The sequence below is a fragment of the Bactrocera dorsalis genome, chromosome 4 (genome assembly GCF_023373825.1).
Source record: "Bactrocera dorsalis isolate Fly_Bdor chromosome 4, ASM2337382v1, whole genome shotgun sequence".
Taxonomy (NCBI): Eukaryota; Metazoa; Arthropoda; class Insecta; order Diptera; family Tephritidae; genus Bactrocera; species Bactrocera dorsalis.
The window spans coordinates 48115560-48133459 of NC_064306.1; the positions used below are offsets into that span (position 1 = coordinate 48115560).

The 17900-nt window shown below is 35.5% G+C and overlaps 1 protein-coding gene across 1 annotated transcript in view; it reads right to left on the reverse strand.

Moving 5' to 3' along the window:
* The window catches only part of LOC105233437 (probable cytosolic iron-sulfur protein assembly protein Ciao1), a 390892-nt gene that overhangs the window by 78678 nt on the left and 294314 nt on the right, over nt 1-17900 (reverse strand). The gene's annotated exons all lie outside the window — the stretch shown is intronic.

Sequence of the window (17900 nt, forward strand, 5' to 3'; positions counted from 1 at the left end):
ACATGTAAATGCACTAACAACCTGTTGATTCTTAACATTGTCGGAGCAGCTGCTGTTAGTGGCGAATTACATGGCAAATTTTATTGTAGTGTTGTACGTACCTCTAGTACGTTTGTATGCAGAATATTTGAACTCTCGTAACATATGGTATAGTTTTGTTCACCAACTAATCGTCATGGTGTTATGGTTGTATGGTCATATTTATACGTTTAGAAGGATGACGAGACGTAGTGCAAATCGATGCTAATGCTATTCGTTTAAAGCTATGCCAAGCTTGACAGAAACAATGCAATTAAGTATGCCGCTGTTAACGATTATATTATTTGAATCGGCAACTTATGAAAAATAGCTTCAGAACTTCACTATAGCGATGACATAGTCGGCTATTTGTGAATTAAGTTCATGACTTTCTTATTATTTTTCTTTCGCATAATTTGAGTAATATTGGACCAGACTTTCATCAACTTTCCAAATCCGTCTTTATATGCGCAACAGATAGGTAAAGTATAAACAAAGATATTAAAATAAAGTTTAGCAAGAATAATGTTCCTAACATAACATTGGTATATGCTATTATGATCTATTTCAAATGTGTTAGCAGTTCCGTCTTTTGTGTTGATTTTATATTCCTCATTATAATTTCCACCAAAAAATGTATGATTCCCCGTTATATGGAGGCTTATATCTATACACCATAATATCGGGTGGGCCATCTAACGTTTTAAATTTGATTTATGTATATTTCGACATTGGAAACGTAAAATACCATTCGGAAAGTGACAGATATTCAGTAAAAAATCTAAAATTTACGAAATGGGTCGCTATTCACTAGAAAAAAGCCGTCTACAGTTCGCAGATTGGGCAGAAGATCGTTTGACCGAGGATGGTCAATTTTACCGAAAAATTATCTTTTCGGACGAGGCTCATTTCCACCTCGATGGTTACGTTAACAAGCAGAATTGTCGCATTTGGGGCACAGAAAACCCGCACGTAATCGTCGAGAAGCCAATGCACCCAGCACGAATCACTGTATGGTGCGGATTTTGGTCTGGTGGAATCATCGGCCCATTTTTCTTCGAAAATGAAGAAGGAACCGCCGTAACCATCAATGGTGAGCGATATCGCGCAATGTTAACCGAATTTTTCTTCAAGCAAATTGAAGAGGAAGACTTGGACAACATTTGGTTCCAGCAGGACGGCGCTACGTGCCATACAGCAAACGCTATACTCAATCTTTTACGCCCGATCTTCGAAATTTAAAATTTTATAAGGCCCAACCAATATTTATTTTTAATATTATAGTTAGTAACAACTACAAAGGCAAACATTTCGCGAAAGCACATTAGTCGAAATAATTTATTCTAGTTTGGTATGATTGTCAGTAACACCTATGCCAAATATTCCATCAAAATAATCATTAGTGTTTAGTATAGGTTTGTCTTTGTGAAGTACATAAAGTACTTTCAACAAAGAAGTTCCATTAAATTTTGTGTGCGGAGCCCAATTTCTGGTGCCGAAATGTTCAGAATATTGGAAAAAGCTTTCGGTGTTAATTGTTTGTCGCGAGCAAGAATTTTTGAAGATGAGCCGAAGCCGAAAAAATTACGCAAAGCAAGTCAAAATATAAGGTTCTGGACAGTTTTTCGATCATCGATCTTACGGGGTGGTGCACTCCAAATTTCTTCCAACCGAGCAAACTGTCAACCAGAATTACATTTCAGTGTTATACTACATTTACACGAAGCTTTTCATAAACCGTCGTATACAGCATTGACTCTGCCTGAGTTTTTCGCTAAATTTTCAACAAATATCGTGCCGCAAGCACCGCATTCGCCCGATTTAGTTCCGTGTGACTTCTGGCTATTCACCAAACTCAAACGCTAGGTCCGAGGAAATCGTTTTGAGTAACAGAGATTAAAATTGGATTGCTAACCGCATTGAAGGCTATTCCGGAATTTGATTTTAGAACCTGTTTCGAAGATTGGAAAAAACGTTGACACAGGTTTAGTGGGGCCAATGAAACCCACTTTGAGGGAACGATATAGATTTTGCTGAATAAGTTAAGAATTTTAAAATTATGAACAAAGTCTTACTATTTTTTGCCCATAGTAGTGCATATCTACATATATTATATGTATATTACTTCGATGCGATAAGTAATATAATTGCAACTTCTCTTTTTTTATAATATTTTTTTTTTTTTTAATTATGCGGTTTTAATTTCAACCAGCCACAATTCCCCAAGTCTTGTAAAGTAATGCAGTGACTAATAATTAAGTTGAAATAGCTCAGCAGTCATTTTAAATATAACGCGTTATATTTTTGTTGCAAAGTGTTTTTTTTTATAATATATTTATATTTTATATAAGTATACATAAATTCATTTGATGATTTATCATGAAGGGCGATATTCTAATTGGAATGACCTTCCAACTTTCTGAAACGACTTTCTTAGTATGAGCCAACTGTTAGGATCTGAGAATAAAAAATAGTCGCTGGTGAACAGATCCCAACGAAATGATAAAACTAAAAATGAGACTTTCATTTTCAAACATTAATTATAATATAATTGTTTAATGGCGTTGTTAATGTTATCCCCTTTCCAAGTTCGATGAAAATTATCTCATTATATGACAAACTTTTGTCGGCTGGTTAGGTTAGATCCACCTACAAAAGATACCGATTCAATACTATTGCCTTCCTTTATTAAAAACTGTTCTTAATTTTCAGGCTTGGCATTCCTGTAACTAATTTATTAATTGATAATATTATCTTCAAAATCATAAAAAATTAATGTCATATCGCCTAGGTAAACTTAGAACGCTTCTTGATTTAAAAAGGTCTAGAGATTCATATCTAACAGCTTTGGCAATCCCAAAGGAGCAGCGTACGCGGTTGCACAATTGGGATCCTGCGATATTTTTGATTCAAGGATTAACCCTCCAAACAAAGATTGCCTAAGAAATCTTAACCATCTGTACAATTCGACACAAATGAATGATTTCATAGGAATTTTAGACAGTGTTTTCAATGAAAGGATCCCAGATTCTCCTATGCAAGTATCGGTATGAGTTTTTATTATTTTTGGAATAGTTTCTTTCTGACTATATTGAATATTAAACATATCGCCTAAAAGGAAAGCAGCAAGAAATGAATCAACTTATCTTCAGTAGACCAGCTCTCATATCAATGAGAAACGCAATCAAACAGGCATTAGGGATTATGTGGCAGAATAATCCAAATGTTTTGTGTACCTAGATCAATTTCGCATCGAAAATGTACACGTGAACGAATTGCACGCGGATAACAGTTAATCGGAGCGCCTACGCACTGTTCACACATACATACATGCAAAGAAATAAATCATACAAGTACGCATGTGCTCGCTAATCTTAAAAGCGTTTTATTTAATTGCGCATTAAAGTCGGCAGATAAAGATATGGAAATACACTTAACGCGGCCGCAACAAAGCGTTGATAAACTGTGGCATGCACAGTGCGTGCAAATCCTACGCCCACGATCCAACTTAGCGCCTACATACGTACAAATGTCGGACACAAACCTACAGTTATGTGAGGTGGGCGGACGGAAGCGCTCGTGAAAGTGCAGAAAGGTGCTGCTGTGCTGCGTCCTACAATTGTCACGGGTCTACGCTCGCATTGGCACGTATGCAACGCACCGCCTGCGAGTGACGAGCCATGTACGGCGACAGTTTGAGAACCATTTAGACAGTCTATCTCCTAATTCAACGGATTCTCGCCGTTGGTTGGAGCTTAATTATGCATTCAACGTGTGCGCGCAGTTATAGCGCCCACCCGGTGACGGAAAATTACAAATGCGCTTGACCAATGTGTAATTATTAAATATGTATACCATAGATATCTAATCTATGCACATAAGTACATACGTGCACGCGCGTCAATGCGCTCATTTTCATTGGAAAATCAAGCTACTGGAATGTGAATTCAAATTAGACCGGTTTTGACTGTTAAATTTTTTTCTGATGAACTGTTGAATAAGCTGTAAAGCTCTCATTAACGTGAGAGATAGATTTTAACCGGCGTAGGATGACTTTTTATATATTGTCAATTAAATATGTATATTATTATAATTGCCTATAATAGTTCTATTGATTAACACCTTTAGATAATTGAAATAGATATCACAGTTATAAGTATGTTTATATGTATGATCATCTTCAGCATCCCGAAAAGTACGTACAGTAGTCTAGGAAATATGTTAATAAATATATTTGTATGTAGTTAGACAATTTGATTACTGTTGAATAAAGAATTGGATTTATCGAAATTGATATCTTTCTAGCACACACTCATATTTGAATAAGCTCTTTGTATAATGGGTAGCGCACGAGTTGACTATCATAATAATACCCGGCTCAAATTATTGAAAATGTTGAGAAAATTTCAATTACAGGCGTTCAAAGGCTTCCTTATCTATCGTATTTACCATATTCAGCTTCCTTCTTCTGAAATTAACTAATAATCAAGAGTTACCGGCCGTGAGGGCTACTTTATAGCAAAAGTAAATCATAATACAAGTATGTACTATATCAAGTACCTTGGAGTAGTCTTGGACAGCGATTTTTAGGCATAAGGCAATTATTTAAGTTGCCGAACCACTGCAGGATAATTTAAGCTGAGGTCTTTGCTATTGTTAAAGCCGCGGAGCTGGCCTCTAATGCACCTGCAGGTAATTCCATAGTCAATATCTACGTAGATAGCCAAACAGCAATCATGGCTGTAACCTCGTATCGCATACTCGTATACTTGCATGTCAGAAGTATCGTAAGAAGTAGGGCAGCGGTGTAAAGTGTTGCCAAAAGCAGCAACTTCACTTCTACTTGGTGCCAGGTCACAAGACATTGCGGAGAGATTGTCAAGAATGGTGTATGGTTAACACTTGAAATCGTGATCAACATTGGGAATATCTTGTCTATACAACGATGAGGAAAGAAGCGTGGTAAATAAAATCAAAACGCTATAAAACGAGCTACCTGGGTGCAAAACTGCAAAAAAATGTAGATCGGAAATATACGAGGTTTAAAAATTAAGTAATGAGACTGATTTTATTGCCGCGCTTGTGGTAAACCTGTGACCTTGAAATTCCGTTTCTCTTTTTCCGGCATCCCTCCCCTCTCCACTGATATATGTACCATCGCTATAGCTTGTTTAGTTCGCCTGCTGCGTCAAGTTGAGTAGACGTGTGTTTGTAGTGCTCCTCACGAAAATGGAATAAGGAAAACAAGAGCAACGCGTCGCGATAAAATTTTGCGCCAGATTGGGCGAAACAGCTTCGGAAACGTACGCTAAAACTGTCCGAGAGTATGGTGATAGTGCTCTTAGTCGTGCCCAGGTGTTGATGGAACAAAGAGTTTAAGGAGGGGCGTGAAAGCGTGGAAGACGAGGCGCGGAGTGGGAGATCAGTCGAGCTGCGGACTGACGCGAATGCGCAGCGTGTTCGCGCATTAATCCGTGAAGATCGGCGTTTAACAGTTCGAATGTTGGCCTCGGAACTGAGTATGAACCGTGAAACAGTCAGACAAGATTTAACCGACGATTTTGGGATGAAAAAGTTGTTGCGAAGATGGTTCCAAAGAACCTTTCTGAGGAGCAAAAGCAGCATCGAATTACCGTCGCAGAAAACTGTTTGGAGCAAGTGGAAAACGATCCCACGCTGCTTGATCGAGTTATTACAGGCGATGAGAGCTGGTTTTTCCAATACGACCCGGAAACCAAACGCAAAAGCTCACAATGGTTGTCTCCGCGCGCCCCCCTCCCGGAAAAAGCTCGCATGAGCAAGTCGAAGGTTAAAACGATGATTAATGCCTTTTTTGCTTGCCGTGGAATCGTTCACAAAGAATTCGTTCCACCGGGGAAAACTGTGAATCAAGTCTACTATTGCCATGTACTCGAAAGATTGCTAACGAGTCACCAGGGTGCGCCCAGACAACGCTCGTACCTGGATTCTTCATCACGACAACGCGCCGTGCCACACCGCCCTCAGCGTGTCCCAGTATTTGGCCTCTAAAGGGATCGCTGTGTTGCAACAGCGGCCTTATTCTCCCGACATGTCACCCTGTGATTTTTTTTGTTTCCTAAAACAAAAACGGTGGTCAAAGGAACCCATTTTGAGTCGATTACGGACATCCAGGCCAGCGTGACGAGGGTACTCGCGGATATCCCAGTCGAAGCGTTCCAGAAACGTTACGAAGCATGAAAAACGAGCTGGAATCGCTCTATAGCTGCCGAAGGGGACTACTTTGAAGGGGATGGCAGAGTAGTAGAATAATTTTCAAATACACGGTTTTTATGGAATCAGTCTCATTACTTAATTGTAATTGTAAAGCGTTTAAGTGCAAAGTTGGCTGCGAAAAAGACTTAAGATTGACCACTGCCCCCAAACGAAATTATGTAGTGAATGACCCAATATGACCTTATACAGGGTAGGCCATTTAAAGTTGACCCATTTGTTTCTAAAAAAAAAAGAACAAAAGAAAACAATGTTTTTTGTTCATTTCAAAAATAATTTATTTTGGTCCAAGGGGATTTGTTTCAGCTAATATTTAAAAATTAGATCGCGTAAATGGGCACCTTTAGCTTTGACAGCTAAATGCACTCTTTTTTCGACATTTTCCATGACTTTGGCCAATGTTTCGGATGATATGGCGGCTGTTTCACGTCGAATGTTGGCTTTCAGTTGAGCTAAGGTCTTTGGCTTATTAGCGTATACCTTGGATTTCAAATAACCCCACAAATAAAAGTCTGGTGGCGTCAAATCTGGTGATCTCGGTGGCCAGTCAACATCACCATTTTTCGATATCAATCGCCCGGGGAAAAATGGTCGCAATAAATTGATTGTTGGTCGATCGTTTTTTGTGCCATTTGAATTTTATATGGAAACATCTTCAAATCGAATTATGAATTATGCGTCGGAGAGTGGTGCGAGAGATGTCTAATTCCTGAGAGCGGCGATAACTCGATGTCGATGGAGTCTCCTCAATACTGGCTCGTACAGCTTCGATATTTTCATCAGAACGTCTTGTGCGTTGTCTGGATGCATGACTGGCATTACTGAGATTACCGGTGTTCACAAATTTTGCGTATAAAGACTTAATTGTGTTCTTAACTGAAGCACTTTTCACTTTATTTTTTTTGCGAAACGCACGTTGAGTTAACACAATTGAAAAGTTATTTTGAATATAAAGCTGAACAATTTCAGCGCGTTCTTTTGGAGTGTACTGTTCCAAGGTATAAATTGTCTTCGAATGACGCTTCTAACGCGGTATGACATTAGCCGATTTGTCAGCGCTGTTAAAAGTTACAGCGTTGCCAGATGGGTCAACTTTAAATGGCCATATGTATATATTTATGTTAAATTGAGTTATATAATAAAGTTCGATCAGAATATGGAATTATTTCTGAAAACTATAGTTTTTAGTTGCCTTCTGTTTATATATTTGGCTAGGAATTTTACTTTGATGTTTTCTTTTACATAAAACGTACATTAGGCGGCAAAAACTTTTTGTCTTATACGGGTTTTAATCGAAAAAAATATATTTTTTTAATTTTTAAAATTCAATAACCCATTTTTTAAGATTTTTTATCTAAGAAAATGATGTTCTCAATTAAAAAATTATTTACTACTAAAAAAGGATTTATTTATTATTAATATTGACTTATATGATAAGGACGAATGACCCTCAATTATGTGTCACAATATTTTTCACCTTAAATTTTTTTTTTATTTTCCTTTATTTTAATATAAATAAAAATATTGCTATTAAAGCTTTATTCAATTTAATATTGCTAAAGGCATGAAGAGTACTACTTGCTACAATTGAAAAATATTTAACAGTACAGAGCTATATACATATGTATATTTTTCACCACACTTAGCTCAAAAGCCATAGAAAAGATTTTAAATATTTTTTCCTGAACTGCCGTTGTATTTTTAAACAAGTCATCAAAGTTGCGTCGACGAAAAATAAATTTTACTGCCAATAACTATTTAAGTTGCAATAAATCTATATGTGGGCAGAAATGATTTTTTATCGCTTGTCAATATTTTTGTGCTCACATCAGCACAAATTTCACTCCACACATATACAAAAGGTATGTATGTATTTAGTGGTATAGGATTTAGCATTTTTCGCAAATAATTTTTTGCAATTGAAGATAGACAAACAAAGAGCGCATTTCAATTCGCATTCGGCAATAATTGGGCCTTATATTGTTGGGATCCAGCGATTTGGTGAATTATTTGCAACATTCCACTGACATTTTTATTGTGCTAGAAAATTATTGTTTGTACTGTGACATTTCAACGAGGTCTACACATTTTTGTGCGGAAATATTTTCTCATTTAATATCGAGTATACGCAGTGGTGTTTGAAGAGCAATTAGAGAAAAAGAAAATTATGTATTGAGTAGTCAAAGAAATTTGGTAGTAGGGTGCCGTTGACATGAAAAACCGGTAAATTTGCTATGAAACCCTTCACAAATTTTTTTCTTATGTCATAAAAGGAAACGAAAAGAACTTTAGCTGGAAGTTTATATGGCAACTATATGCTATTGTGAACCGATTTCAACAATTTGTTTATCGTTGTCTTGGAGAGTAATCTACGTCAATTCTTGTAAAAATATCTTGTCAAATTATAAAGTTTTCTTTACAAGGACTTGATTTTGTCCGATAAGTTTGTATGACAGCTATATGTTATAATGATCCGATCCAAATGATTTCTTGAGAAATTAAATTAATGCTTCAGATAACAATCTTGGAAAAATTTCATGAACATCTCAACAAATGAAACATTTTTCCATACAAGCACTTACTTTAAAACGTTAAGTTTGTATGACAGCTATATGCTATATTCGTCCGATTTCGATGGTTCCGACAAATGATTAACTTCTTGAGGAGAATAAAACTTATGCTAAATTTCAGATTGATATCTCCAAAAAAAGTTTGCTTTTTCGGCAATAATTCGAAAAACTCGCAACAAACCTTGCCATTTAAGTATAATTAATAATTTAGTTCATTATTTCTTCACAACAAGCTTCATCAATCAAACTACTAGCTCAACTCTCAAACATATAAACGCACCCTTGTACTGAAAAAATGCAATTTCACCGCATTTTTCCTTCATTGGTGGTCATATATCATATCCATATATTAATATGTAACCAACTAATATCATAAATACATACATACATATACATATGAGTACTAATATTCGAGCTTTGGCAAGTTTTTTTTGTTTTTGAATCAAAATCAAAATATGCATAAATTTGAAACAAAATTCTTCGCATGCCCTAGGTGAAGCCACTACCTAAAACCTTGATTTAATTTGAATTATTTCTACGATTTGTGGGAGTGTCTATGTCGCCCACTTGAAGGTCTATTGGAAATTGTTTTTGTTTTCTACAATGCGCACATTGGTGCTTTGAATGTCAATAATTACCCAAAAATCATATTATGCACGCGCCTACAGCAACAACAACCCTAAGCACCTGTCAAATATTATTTTAAGTATGTACCCAGATATATGTACATATTTTGTTGTTGTTGTTGTTGTATTGTAAACATGTCTATATTATTTATTAGCTACATTAGCAAGCAGATTAACAAATAGTGAGGGAAAGATAATCGTCCCGCTCGTAATGGTTAAGAGAGCTATAGGCTTTCACATGAATTGCAATTTTTACAATGGATAAAAATATCGAACAAAAGAATTTGTCTCCAATTTTGTATTTCTAACCAAATTTCGTCTCCGGAATCGCTGCGAATGTTGGAAAATACTTCCGATGGCTCAGTTTTATCAAAAACACAATCCTACGAGTGGTACAAAGCCTTCAAAGATGGTCGAGAGATCGCTAAAAACATGACTCATTCCTTTGAACTTTTCATCTGATGAAAATATTGAAAAAGTGAAGAATATGGCGCTTGAAAACCGACAGGCAAGTATTAGATAGATTGCAAGAAAGCTCGACATCTCTCGCGGGTCCTTTTGAGTGAGTTTGGTGGATACATTTTTTTAGAAAGAGCACCATAAACATGTCTATTTGGACATGATTGATCGTGTGAATTCCGATCCTCCATTCATGTCGAGCATTGTAATTGCTGATAAGACATGGGTTTATGAGTTGAGAGTGACATGCCAACAAGTCAACAATCATCAGAGTGGAGGGGAAAAAACCGAGACGAAACCAAAAAAACCACGCCTAAGACGCTCAAAAATCAAAGTGATACTCGTTGGTATTTTCGGTATTCATGGTTTTGTGTCCCATGAATTTGTACCGGAAGGCCAGGCAATCAATAAGGAGTTCTAGTTGGCCATATTAAAATGTTTGCTTGAGAACAATTCACGGATTTTATGCAATGATAATACACCATCGCATCGAGGCACGTTTGTGACCGAATTTAAAGCCAAAAACGAAATGAATACCTTCAATCAACCACTGTATTCTCCAGATTTGGCTTCACGTGGTTTTGTCTTGTTCCCCAAACTGAAATTGCCGTTCCGTGGAAACTGTTTTCAGATCGATCAAAGAGATAAGACACAATTCGCTGAAGCTGAGGTGAAGGCCATCCCAAAAGGTGCTTATAAAAAGTGTTTCGAGGACTGGAAAAATCGTTGGCATAAATGCAATAAATCAGGTGGGGATTATTTTAAAGGCAACATAATAAATATTGATCAATAATTAAATATTTTGAGTTTATTTACAATTTCTGGGCACAATATCAGACAAGATGAGAGTAATTTTAATTAAATTGTTTTGTAAGAATGGGGCAACTTTGTGTCTAATATGCATAAAATCGGATGAAAACTAGTCTTAGATATCATATAACTAACCAACATTGTGTAACTGCAGGTATTTTCCTAGCGTTGATAGCGCCAAATAGCAAGAGTTCGAAATCTTCGGTTACACCCGAACTTTGACTTTATTATTTGCTTCTATTTAAATATTGTATAATTTTTTTCATAAAATGCGATTCGTTAATTTGCTGATCTGATCATTTTTTCCAGCACTGTACATTCTTGAACAATGCATTTTAATTTTTTGGCATATATTTCTCAGCTTTTAATGTGTTTTTTTACTTTTTCGTCCTAATGATTTTTTTTTTTAATTTTGCATTTTATAGTTGTGTGCAATTTTTTGTTTTAACACTTTTGCACAGCCGGTTAAGCGTATATTACATTTGTACATTTGTATGTATACCACACATTACAAGCTTTCATCACTTGTTAATTTGCATTATACTTGTACATACATGTGTACGTGTACATATGTATATAGTAACACATGCGTAATTATACAAACACAGCTACATGTCTGTTTATCTGCTTTTTTTGGTCGGTCGTTATCATAATTGTTACGAGTTCATTATCGGCTTTTGGTGCATGTTTTGAATATAAATACAATTTATAAAAAGTTATTGACTATATATTTTTAATATTTATTTTCTGCTGTTTGTAAATTTTACTACTTGTACTAGAACAGCCAAAATCTAAGAATAGTGATGATTAGAGTTGGGGATATTTATTTTGAATTTTTTGATAATTATTATTTTTTAATTAAATATATTTTATTAGCTTTCAAGCGTGATTTAAATGATTTATTTTCGTTATCTGGAAGCTAGCGCAAATATAAAGAAGCAGATAATTCATAACTTGTTGCAGATAGCTCAATATTGTGGAGAGCTTTAAAAAAGCCGTCAAGCTTACATATGTATTTTCAAAATGAGAGCTCCTGGCCGTAGTAAGATATCGATACTTTGAAATTAAGTCCACATTTTTTCCGATCTCGGACTTGTGTTCGGATCAAATTCGAACGCGCATTTTGATTAGTCAAAAATCGAAAAATTTGAAAACCTTTGATATTCATTAAATCTTTCAGAGGAAGATATGTAATTGCGACGCACAGTAGTGCCGCTTCATACAACCCGCGGCAAAAAATAGAAGGAATCGAGATAGGGCGACGCGACGTATCAAGTGGAATAAAATAGCGTTATCTTTCTAAGGTTTAAAACATCATAAAATTTATTTTTGTATTTAGAAAGCTTATTATCAGACATATCCACTACTAAAAGTTATATATATTATATTTTGAAGCATATTTCTTAAATATTAATGTTTAGGTTTTGGGTTTGAAATTATAAAAAAAATAAAGTGGTTAATTTAAGGTAAAATATTATACAAATAGCTTTGTATTTAACGAAAGTTTCGTTAAAATGCAAGCATTTCGTGTTTAAGGAAAGCTCCGATGAAAAGCTCAACTAAAGCTTAAGGTTCGCGTCGAAACTTTCATAGTTGCTACAATTCCCCTAGAGATGGCGCGCTACCGTGCAAAAGCCAAGCCAAAGCTTATGACATAGCTTAAGCTTTTCAAGTATCCTATGAATAATACTAAAGATGGCGCTTATATCGTGCGCAAATTAACATCATATGTATATGTATGTCCCACAGGAAATTCGTTAAAATGTGAGCTAAGTAAATCACTTAACTGGTATACAGCTTAATATCGGAAAAATATAATACAAAAGGGTAAAAAAACCAGCTTGTGTAAGAACTGAAGGCTCTCGGCCTTCCCAAACGACATCGCTTTGCTCCATAGGCTCTTGAAAAGTTCCAAGAAGATCCGACGTTTTGGAACCAAATTTTGTTCAGCGATGAAGCCAATTTCTGGATAAATGGAAATGTAAAGCAAGCAATCCGAAAAGATACAAGAGCAATTTCATTCAGATAAAACAAAATCGCACCATGATAACCGTCGGTTTGATGCCTGAATTGAAGTACGTGATCGTGGTGACATTTGGTTTCAACGAGATGACGCCAACTCCCACACATCGCATCAATCAATGGATTTATTGATAGAAACTTCGGTGAGCAGATAAATTCAAGATCGATTGCCCCCAAGATCGTGTGATATCACATATTTAGACTTTTTCCTGTGGGGATATGTAAAGTCTATGCAAACAATTCCGCTTCTATTCAGGCCTTGGAGTAAAAAAATCATATGTGTCATGTTACCAGTCGATATGCTCGAACGAGTCATGGACTCAACGGATGGACCATCTAAGACTTAGTCGGGGACAACATTTGAAAGAGATAATCTTCAAAAAATAAATGCCAAACAACATTCCTTCAAATGATAATGAACATTTCCCATTATTTTTGAAGTTTCTGTGTTTTTTCTATACAAAAATAGGCAACCTCGAAATATATGACCCAGTAATACTTTTAAAGGCAAGCAAAGGAGAAAATAAATCATATATACTTCTAGAGGGGTCTAAGCATGAATATGTTTTTGAAAAAATTGGAATATAATTTTCCATTTTGCTGTAAAGATGTCATGAGAAATGTTCTAGCAATTATTTATTTAGTTCAATAATGCCTAGTAATTTGTGAGAAATGAGATTTTTGCTAAGATTTCGTGATGCCACACCTTAATTTTAAACCCTATGGCCCATGTCAATTTGCTGTAGGATATTATCATGCTGACATTATTATTTAAGATATTTTGCACCTTTAGTAGCCTTTAACAAAACCATTATGTGGTGGGTAGGTGTGATAATTAGCCAGTTTTGCCGACTTCAAAAGTATTAATTCATAGTTATTGGTGTATTTGTCAAGTAAATAAATAGAAAATAAGTATAATATTATGAAATAGTAAAGTTTTGTAGATCAAATCGCCCAATTTATGAGTATTCAAACTCTTTGGAATTTTTTTGTACGAATTTTTAAAGCAACCAAAGCCAAAAGTTCGATGTTTTCATATTTGAAATAATTAAATAATTTAAACTATATCACAAAATAAATTAAAAAATAAAGAAACATTTGTTTTACTTATTCGCAAGCAACAATATAAGGTTGTCGATGGGTAAAATTGTAAATAAGTAATTTAAGTTGTTAACTAATTTTACTAAAATAAAATATAAATAAATTATTAGGTCAGCGGTCGTATGTATTAACACTGTATTAAGGTTTGTAAAAGTTGAAAAGAAAAATCATTTGTATGTATGTATATAATTGAAATATTAAACTTACCCCTTAGTTTCGGAGCACGATTTCATATTTTTTTGATTTGTTTTTGCTGATTTATCTTTGCCTTACGGATAGTTCGCTCCATACTCGTATTAGCTAAAAGCGCTATATCAGTGAATATTGATCACATAACGTAGATCATTTCTCCACAGAAAATTTTAAAGGTGTCGCATTGTAGCTCTGCAGTGGCCAATTGTTCCTTTAATTTCGATCACTATGCTTCCTTCGATCATCAATTTGCCTTCACTCAAAAGCATTTACAATGAAATAATAACTTAATGTCCCTTTCTCTGCCGATCACTCAAGCGAATTCTTTGAATTGTTATGACGAAACTGTGCCTCATTAAATATACGTTTATTCAGTAGTTTCAAGAAAGGCTCTGGACTACACCAAGTTGCTCAAGTTTTTAATATTGGTTGTAAGGCAAAAACATTTCTCCTCCACTCCTTTCCAGTAAGCAAGCATTGGCACTATTAAAAAAAGACAAATAACTAATTAAGGTTGTCATTTGTCAACGAAAGTGTTATTAATGGTAAATAAATTATTTAAAAATTAAGCAAATCTCTCGTTAAAGTGTTGTTACCCTTATTTCTTTTGCAGTAGCTTAAATAGCTCCCGCCAAAATATGTAGCTTGAGATTTAGAAAGAGAGGTGTATCGAACCCGTTTATTTAATGTTATAGACCATGGCTTGAGTACTATAATTTATTAAGGACTTTTACCTTATTTACTGATACAATATATTAGTAGAAAAAAATCTAGACATAGAAATGGCAAGATTGCTTTTAGTCTGTAAATTCACCTGTTATACAACAAATAAATTTTTTAAAAATAAACTCGAATACGAATCCAATAAACAACATATTTTCATATATAATATAATAAAAAGAACCACCGCGCCTGCCTTCAAATGAACCACAATAATTATACGAAAATCTCTCATATTCAGCTCAATAAAACAGTTTCATTCTCTCTATCCGTTCGCCGTTCAGTGGTTCGACTTAAATAAATGAAAATATAAGTGTCAAAAGTTTTATTGAATTATTGATTGACAGCCGTGGCGGACGCGCGTAATGACAACGAAAAGGCTTATTTGACAGCCAAGCAAAGGTGGTGGCAGTGAAATAAAGTAATCCGAAAATGGAAACGCCTGATAAGCAGCAAAAAGCTTTAGTAGTAAAGCGGCATTGAATGTGAGTAGTGTGCCGGCGCAAGCAACTACAATTGCGAGCAAGGATATTGCCCTTGTGATTGACTTACAGACTGCTTTGATTGGTTGCCTACCAAGTTGAATGCGTATTTATTTTACTTTTATGACATAACTTCCCAAAGACTTAGAGAAATATGCTGCTGATAGCCACAAGCATGGAGAGAACAATACAAAAGAAATTAAATATGGCCAGCGGTTGCCAGCTTTTGAAATATTTCAATTGTTTTCGTATAACTGACTGACATTGATGACGATCGAAAACGTTTATGTTAATCACAAATGAAGGAAAGTTAAACAAAGTCACTAAAGGGAGACTATACTGACAGACAAAGGCAACTTTGGTTAATGAATAAGGAATAGAAAGCAGTTTTAATTATGCTTAATGGCTGTCGCTTTGTATTTGCTTTGAACAGCACAGATTGTTGAAATATTATATACGAATATAATAAAATATTGATTTATAAGTGAAGATCTACCTATAAACTATTCAGAGCTTCGTCTAAGGTCGGCATGAGATTTCCAAGCATATAATTGTTTGTTTATTGTGACTGAAATGCGAAATTAATTTATAAAATCATACTAGAAGTAAGCCATGGCTAGAACAAAAATATATAATATTTTAAAAAAGAAATTTTCATCACTTTTAAATTTAAAAGTAGCTTAAAAATGCTGAAGGAATAGAAATTTCGCTATTTGAGGACTTGGTAGAAAAGAACTTATTCGATTTTGAAGAAAGTGTGGCATATTTTAGAGCTAAATACTATGCCACTTATAGCGAATATTTGAAAGCTTTTTCCTGAGCGCCTAAAGGTATGCTACAGTTTCATACTGACACATTTCACGGCCGGAAATAAAAATTTTACTTCCTCCTGGGCTACAGACCCAGCACAGAAAAAATCGTCAATCATTTTAGTGAAATTTGGTTTTGCTGTGTTGCTCTGACCAGCTAGAGTTGCAAGCTTTAAGCCATAGGAAACGGAAGTAGACCTTACGTCAACCTCTATCGTAATTTTTTTTCTTTGGCTTGAGGGCATCATCCCTATTAGTCGCCTATTATCAGGAGTATTCTATAATACTTCGTGAGTTCCCGCTTCTACACAATACCAGGCATCTTCGAAATCCTTTAGAACTGAACTTAAATTCGGTCCCCAATATTGCCTGCCCTTCCAGAGAAGAGTGGAAAAGGGACGAGGTGAAAAGTGAAGCAGGGATAAGCTTCTAAACGGATGGGACCTAGACTAGAGAATGAAGTGGAAGGTGGTCTTTTGAGCAATTTTACATAGCAAAATCACCTCCCGTCTACCAGATTACTGCAGTGACTGACTTTCAAGCGGAGATCACAGCAATTAAAGAAAGCCTTCTTGTTCTGCTAACAACGAATATACTTATATAGTTAGCCAAGAGGCTTTGGAACCTTCCTTAGATTTACTAGACCAGAATGTAGATTCGTTCAGAGAGGTTAGAATGCACTCCGATAGCAGAGCGGCGATATTAATGTTGAGCTTGTAAACTGTGCACTCAAAGTTAGTCAAGTTGTCTGTCTTCACTATAAATAGCATCGCGCTATTTCGTCAACATACTCGTTTGGGTGTCTGGTCATAGTGGAGTCGTTGAAAACTGCAAAACCGATGAGCTCGCAAGAAGGCACCATTGTTTCAATTATATGGGATTGGGAATGAGATTGGCCTTCGTTGTTCACTTGTACTCCACCTACGAACCTCGAGTGTGCTTAGCAGGCGTTGATCGACGACCAGCTTAGGTGCGACTGCGAGATCCTTCCGGCCTAGAGTAGAACGTAAGCGATCTTCTATTCCTTAGCAAAGCTCATACTGCAGCTCTTACTGGATATTTTCCGATAGGCAGTCGCACGCAAATTGTCAAAGTTGTATGCAAGAAGGATAGGCGTAAACAATCAAGCACTTTCTCCTCCATTTTTCAGCCTTAGGAAAGCTAAGGCTGAAACATCTCCTCTGCAGCTATAACTTCTGCGAATCAACAGCGATCGCCGAAACTGACATTGATTCAACCAATGCCTCAACAAATCTGTGAACGGCTCAAAGCTCACAACACAGACTCGAGTAAGATCCTCCTTTCCACTCGACCACTTAACCTTACTTTATCTTTGTCTATACTTCATTCTCAAAGGCTCTTTTCGCCAGAATAATTCTAATAAATTCAAATTCTGTAATGCTCGAGAGCATTTCTCGTATCCTAATGGAAAAAGGTTGAATTTTTTAATATTCTGGACGAAAGGTAGTAGAAACATTTTGTTTAAATTTAAGTTGAAACCCGGAAAATTAGTCAAACTACTTTGTGTGTTAAATACTTTGACTTTATACTTACCTTCAGGCGTAAACAGACCAATATTGAGGATCTTCATCTTTAATCCAGCCACATTTGTATACTTCTGTCGCGAAATAAATGCATATAAAAACAACCAATCATGCGAAGGAATTTAAAAAAATATTGCAGGAACCTTCATTTATGCAGAAAATGTCAATTTTGGACTTAAAATTTACATATAAGTTCATAAAATTATTTTCATCACTAAAAATGAATTTCAATGTTTTTTAGTACAAACACAGATGCAGTTGAAGAGTTGATGATGATTTGGGTATGTTCGCTTTT